At 44.4% G+C, this 7,528-nt stretch overlaps 1 protein-coding gene across 2 annotated transcripts in view; it reads left to right on the top strand.

The window, feature by feature from the left end:
- Positions 1-2,994: 2,994 nt before the first annotated feature.
- IRF3 (interferon regulatory factor 3) overlaps positions 2,995-7,528 on the top strand; it is a 160,954-nt gene continuing 156,420 nt past the window's right edge. Inside the window, exon 1 of one of the 2 annotated variants that reach the window (XM_085616157.1) lies at positions 2,995-3,265. The gene's annotated coding sequence lies outside the window, so the exon portion shown is untranslated. The remainder of the gene's footprint in view (positions 3,266-7,528) is intronic. The other variant, XR_014966408.1, reaches the window with a different exon arrangement.

The raw sequence follows: 7,528 nt of genomic DNA, 5'->3' as shown, positions 1-7,528 counted from the left end.
ACTAGCTATACATCTGTATGTTAATAAAGTGGTTTAAACACTCTGTACAGTGTATAGCAGAGGGTGGGGAGAGTAAACAAAGTTGTAATTCCCAAACTTTTGATATACCGTCCCTTTACTGTACGTATATTAAGGACATTAAATTGAATGAAAAAATTGACGAGTGTCTCAAAAGAGATAGTGAAACTGAGCACCGGTAAAACACGGACCACTTAAACACCTACGTATATTCAGAACAGGAACACAGCCTGACAATTACTATCACTTGTAATGACATGTACTTTACTAATGTCAAGAAAGTCATACAGAAAATATACCGAACATTTTCATTTCTTTTTTATCTCTCACACATTTATAAAACATCTCTTCTAAAGAAACACTCCCCAACCACTTCTATTTCATAAGAACAGACAATAATTAATAAGTTTACTACCATATATTTTAGTGTATCTACCTTTTTTTATATTCACTAGTCACAAACTACTAAAACTATTAACTATACCCAAATGCAAACCAGAAACCATGTTCATATTATATCTCAACCTATATTCAAAAGATTCAAACTATGTGAACATATAAAAGGAACGTATCACTTTTACTATCTCCATCTCCTCTCCATGTAATCTCCAAACACTGTAGATGGCCTCACAGTACAACAACCTACCTAGACTTATATTCAAATCTACCTCTCACTGTCAAAAATGAGACCACATGGGCCCCCACTCTTTAGCTTAGAAGTGCATTCCTGTCGTCAGGTGTATGCCCGCCCTCTATCAAACGAAGGTTTTAGAGGGCGAGGACTGGCCGATGATGAAGCATGACACCAGGTGGTGTGTGAGACCAGTCCGTCACTTTTTGTGAGATGCCCTCACTCACAATGCATTTGTAACTGTATTAGGGTCATTTTTCACTAGGAGCAGCTTTCTGTGGTAAACAAAAATGAGACCACAACCTGTCCACATAACATTTCTGGGTTTGGTTTTATTGCGTTCAACTTAATAACACATACATCTCCTACCCCCCCTTCTTCCACAAAAAGTATAATTTGCAAACGTGGGACTTTTTGTTTATCTCCCCTGAATACATTGGCAAACCCAAATTAATGCTGTACCTCATTTTCAAAACCATACAGTCCTTTGAAGATGACAAACTACATTTCTTCTTTGTGAAAAATTCCTAAACATATATAAAGTACTTATATAACAACAGGTCAAACTTTATGCATATTTTATAACCAATATGAAACACCACACTTTACTAACAGGATATTATTTTGAAATAAAAAATACTTTCAAACTTAAAAATATCACCTCAAATACATAATCACTACTACAGAACACATAACACACCTTGTTCATTTCTACCTCACCTTTGTAGTTGGTATGCAGATTTCAAATGTCACACACGCATGCAATTCTTTCTTTCTCACACAGTACATGTAATGCACCGCTTTCATCAAGAATGAAACCAGTAAGGGCACAATTTCTCTGTCGCTCCACATATAAATACATGTAAACAACAAATCAGAATACTTTATTCTTTCATCGACATTCCAAAACTTATCTCCATTGGTTATTTTTGAATTTTGCATCTGAAAAGCTACTTAATATTCCGCGCCACACACAGGTCAGAAGTTCAACCTATTTTATCACCACACTTTCTGGAACATTCTACGACACCTGCAGGTTAAAAGTTCATGATTTTTTAAACGTAACCTTTTCTTTTTCAGCATATTCTCCAACATTTAACACCACCTGCGGGTTAAAAGTTCTCCATTGTTTTGAATTACAAATGTACCTCCCAAATGCAAGTAGCACGTCTGGTTGAGCTTTGCACATTTCATCCTATCATATGTACTCCACGTTTAGACTGCTCTTTATTAACCAGTGACAAACATGCTTTTTCACGCAACTAATATGCACACTAGTTTTTAGTACCCAATGCTTCTTATCTGCCAATCAATTATCGTTTTCTGTGTAGTTTGCACTTTACAAATACCGTATTGACTTACCTTTGCACTCCATATATAACACCACCTAAGCACCATATACAAATTACTGTGTTCCAAACAAAACTTCCTACTACTACGTATAAAATATTACTGACACTACTTAGACAGGTGTGGCACAACAGCCAGGGCACATGACTTCACACCATAAGACACACAGATTAGGCTCACGCTTTCATCCTCGAATCCCGCACCAGCTCACCTTAGGAGCATCAGACTCTACTCAATACCTCACTTAATTTCCGTACCCAGCACTTTCAGACCGGTAGCTATGAGTAGTTCGCTTCGCACCCCCTCTATAGCACACCCTAAACACCCCCACAAAGGTTACAGTGCTCCTACTGTCCTCTTTCTATTTTTTTCGCCCTTTTATCCCCTTACTCGCTTCGACGGAATCGCAAAATGGCGGCCAACACTTCCTAGTTGCAACCGCTCGCAGCGCTCCTAACCAATAAGCAGCCAATCAGATGGCAGAATTCCCAAATATCGATATATATGTATATATTCTCGTTTCACTTGCTCCTTTCTGGAAAAATGGGCACGGACCACAGCGTTGTGCAAATAAATTGTAATTTATTGCTCCAGGACCTCTACAGCCATGACGCGTTTCAGCCCTCCTTGGGCCTTGATCACATGATATATATGTATTTGATTTTTTGCTTGTGAGAAAGTGTCACTCATAGTCGTTAATTGTCACTCCTGACAATACAATTACGGAAATGTCACACATAAGTATTCTGAAACCTTGGCAGCGATAAGCATTTGTATTTTCTTTATGACTGCCTCCGGTTCGTATGCTCTTCGTGGGGCCCTGCCTGTCATCTGCACGAGGCACCGTCTTGAATGTTGGGACTGGCTTTCTGTGTCTCTCGGTGTGTGACGTCGCACAGGGACTCTAGGAGGGGGGAGTCGGGGGTGGAGCACAGAGTCACGTGGGTAAAGAGAAACGAAACTGTAAGAGGAAAATCCAGCGCTGGGTGTAAACTGAGTGAGAAAAGAGAAAGACAGCGAGAGAGTGAGAAGCACTGGGGAGTGCTCCGAGCAAACATGAATGACCAGGAAGGACTGAGAGCTATACCCGAGGACTGAGAGCCATACCCGAGGACTGAGAGCTATACCCGAGGACTGAGAGCCATACCCGAGGACTGAGAGCTATACCCGAGGACTGAGAGCTATCCCGGGACACTGAAAGGCATACCACCATAGTGAGCGCCCCACCGGGAGGTAGTCATCCTTACCCGAGTGTTTATAGGGCAGGTAAGGCTGAATGTCTTTTTTTCTGGAGGCAGGTGAGGGTCGCCCAGCCTGCAATGGGATGTTTTCATATTTCTGCCTCAGTTCCCAGTCTGCACATTTGAGACTTTTTTGGGGTCGGTTCGCAGGCTGTGTCATGACATTTCTTAAATTGGTAAATTGTTCAGTGGGTTGCTGTTAGCTTGCTGTGGGGTACTGTAGCCCGAAGCTACAGGTTGAAATGCTGAAGGGCCGGGCTCAGCATTTTATCATCTATTATCGAGGGATCAGGGTTTAAGCGCTGCTCGAAATCTTTGCTCCTATTCCCATTGAGTACGATGTACATGCAGTGGTACGTATTTCCCCTTTCGGACAGGTGATATAGCGCCTCCGCTCAGTAGGCGGCACTTACTCCCTGACAGCCCTCGAGTGAGGTAGACTCAGAGCCGGCGGGTGGCGCTGCCACCGCGGGGGCTCGTCAGAGAAAGCACTGAGTTCTGAGACTGTGTGTATTATCTGTAATTTGATGGCTGGAATTATTTTATTTTACAGTATCAGGTATTTTTATTGTCGTGACTTTATATCTATGTGTGTGATGTTTCAGTGAATTGATTATAAGATTCTACAAACTGTTCTCAAACGTAATAAAAACAATTCACCACCTATGAATGCACCCTGGTGCAGGTGTTCTGGAAGAGCTTAATTGGTGCCGGTGCTTGGCACCGGGCCTCTTATTTGGGGATAAGACCCATTTCATCATCGGCCTTTGCACCAAAGCAAGAGAGACAGAAAGGAAGGAAAGGGAGCGAGGAGGAGGAGAAAGGTAGGGAAACGGAGACTACGAAAGGCTGGAAATAAACCGGCTCGATTGAGATAAAACACACAGAGTGAACGGCGGTGGAATCAAGAGCCGGGCCCCGGCTCGAGCCTAGGCACTCTTAGCACTTGACCTCCTGCCAATCCGTAGCTCTGGTGGCGGATGTCTGACGAAAGCTTTGGGCCCTGGCACTAAAGTTTTAACAGATTAAACACTGGGTTATGTGATCGCTGTGGCATGGAGGTCCCCAGCGTCTCTTGGGTACCAGTGACAGTATTCCGTGAGAATATCCTGTTTTTAATACCATCCTGCTACATTATCCTTGCCAAAACACTGCCCTCCAGAATACTGTGAAGACAAATGTATATAGCTAACTACAGATTCAGGGCCATATGTACAGGGAAGTGGCGGAGAGAGTCGTTAGCCTTCCTGGCTGAACGCCTCTCTCCGCCACTTCTGAAACGCAAGGCTGCACCATATTTACAAGTGTGGCGCAGCCTTGCGATCCCCCCTGCGATGGCCCTAAGTTTAGCAACTTACCACCAACGCAGGCACCCTTGCTCCAGAGTGCAAGGGTGTCTGCGTGCAGGAGAGGATTGTTTATGTGTAGGAAGGTGCCCCTTCCTGCACATAAACAATCCTATGGCACAAGGCAGCACACATGGAAAAAGCAAAAACGAGGAGAAATAATGCATTTCTCCTCATTTCGCCATCTGAAGACCAGTTTTTACCTGGTCTTAATTTTGGCGCAGCTTTTAATTTTGGCGCTGCCTCCTATGTACACAACCCTTGTACATAGGGGGCAACATCAAAATGAATGGGTGTTGCGGTGGAACGCCCACCCACCGCAACATTCACTGCACACCCCCTAGCGTGAAAGGGGGCCTTATGTACAAGGCAGCGTTAAGATACGTTAAGTGGCTTGACGTGGCTTAACGATGCCTTGTACATAAGGCGCAGCCCCCATCGCCACCACAACGTCACTATAAGTGATGTTGTGGTGGCGATAGGGGCTTGTACATATGCCCCTCAGTGTTCTGCACTCCACTTATAGGTACCTCGGCGGTAGAGGTAAGAGTGTGTGTGTGTATTCTCTCTCCCTCCCTCCCTCCCTCTGCCTGCCTGATATTCTGGTTGTGGCAGAACGATATTTTGACACACACCCATCATCGAGAGCTGGTCGATCTTGGAAATGAGGGCCAGGGAGAGACCAAAGGCCCTCACTACGAGTTAGCGATGACCAGAATGCAAAACATATCGCGACAGCGTGCTGTTCGGAGGTTTCCCCACAGGTCGGAATATACAGAGTAGCTGGTAATCAGGGCCTGGGGTCTGCTTTGTTAGAATCGCCTGAATGAAGCACCTTCTTTGTGTTTGTGAAAGTTTATAGATCTCTGCAGAGATGAGCTGTGCAGCACTCGGCGGTGGTCGCCTCAAGTTTCCACTCTGAAGAGTGCTTGGCAGGGTGTCTGTTACCCCAAAGGTCACATAGGATGACCTCTTACTAGTTTTGTCCCCAGATAAAGAAATCGAACAAGTGTGAGTGCAGTTTCTGCAAATACAACGCGCACCATGGTCTTAAGAGCAAGTTCAGCTTTCACGTGCCACGAATGTAGGAAAAAGAAGAAATACATTTGAAAAATCAACCATGTCTCGCATGGCGGTCTTGAACCATGAAGTGCTGAATGTAGGGCACATCTGACCTTGGATTTCAAGTGCTTTGAGTGAAAAAGGCGCTGTGTGGGAAGATGGTGGCCTCCTTCAACGCACCGAGGTACCTTGTTTTTCAGAAATGCGTGACACCCGAGACAACCACACTGCCCTGCCGGTTGCAAGGGAGAGCCCAGTTCCCAGAAGCAGCCACATCGACCCTTCAAAAAGTACCTTGCGTTGTGATCTTTGTGAGCTCCGGAGGCTGTGGTAGTCATTGTGTGTGTGCTTGTATTTGTATCCTTTCCAGTGCTCGTGACTAAGAAAAACTTGCAGAACGAACACATCTCGCCCCATCGTGGAAGGAAATTGGTGTTGCCAGGTCTCACTGGTTCCAGTGCACCCTCCCCCAATGAGCAGCCATGTTGTAGTATCTTCATGTGATATTATTACTGGCCAAGTTGTAGTTCCTGCTGACGCCGCAGCCTATGCCCTGTGTGCCCATACATCTGGGGTGCTGTAAGATTGTGAGGCGGTATGGGATGTGGGATAGCATAACGTCTGTGGTTACTTGTTTATTTCTTGTGGCATTGTACTGCTATACATACAAATACATGTAAGCATTGCATACTTATGTACATTCTAATGAGACTTGTATGATCCGTGTGAGTCATGCCTCCTTGGACCCACCTCCCATATCTTTGCATTTCAGAAATAATTGGTTTTGCATGTTTCCATCAGTCCCAGACTCTGGTCGAAAAACTCCAAACATCCCATGTGCCAGGTTTCTATGCAAACCTTGCATTCAAAATGCACTTGACTTGCCCACCTTTTTGAAGCAATATTTTAATGCGTGCAGGGCATTATGGGTAAAAAAAATAGCTTGTGCGAGGCAGCCAGATTACAGCTCCTCGCACTTCCTGGATCTGTGTTGTTTAGGCGATAGATCTCCCTGGGTGCTCTGGGCCAAAATCAGACGTCGTACAGCTGGCCAAATGTATGTGAAAAGCAAGTGCCCAAAATGAACTTGCCATAGTTACAACTCTCTCTTGCTATTTCACCCTTGGCATGCCCGTTTACACACGTGGAGTCCAGCTTTTATGGGAAAGAGTGGAAATGCAGTCTAGTAGCACACTTTCTGTTACCATGTGTCATTAATGTAGCTGTTGGGTCTCATATGGTTTCAAGAAGGGGCATGTAGGGGGCACTTTTAGTCGGGGTATAATCTGTAGAAAAAAGTTACAAAGGTTTATGTCAAGAATACAGTATAGCGTTCGGGAACCTATGAGGATGTCTAGTGCTTAAAAAGCAGCGTTCAGAGCAGCCTACGTGTGCTGGGGTAGTATGGAAATGGTTGATATATAGGGGTAACCATGCTCCGACCTGTGGCCCAAAATTATTTTAATGTATTAAAGTGTCTGCAACTTACTCAAACATTTCTAATTGGAAGCAGGTCTTGAGCTGTATTGCTCGTTCTTGAAAAAACAAACCGCTTTGGAGCAGGCAAAACCTGTTGGGCTTCTTTCAAGAAGTGTCACATGCAAAGCTGGAAGGGCCAGGTGGACGGTCAGTGGCATTTGTTGTAAGTGACTGATTCCTTGAGCAGTCAATGTCCGGTAGACAAAAATGTTTCAAGAACTTTATGAGGTGTTAAAATGCCAGTGGCAGGCATTGCACACCATGAAAAAGAACCTTAACACAAAGAATGAGATACTGGTGGAAGGAGGGACTGACTGGGAGAGGATGAAGACATTCAACTCATGCTCAAGTGGCGTTGTAACTTGACTTTATTTGATTCATCTTGACCCTTAAAAGGAGTG

Source organism: Triturus cristatus, chromosome 7 (assembly GCF_964204655.1).
Source record: "Triturus cristatus chromosome 7, aTriCri1.1, whole genome shotgun sequence".
In the NCBI taxonomy this organism is placed as follows: domain Eukaryota; kingdom Metazoa; phylum Chordata; class Amphibia; order Caudata; family Salamandridae; genus Triturus; species Triturus cristatus.
The sequence above is the reverse complement of the archived record's forward strand: the minus strand, read 5'-3'. Positions and strand labels throughout refer to the sequence as shown.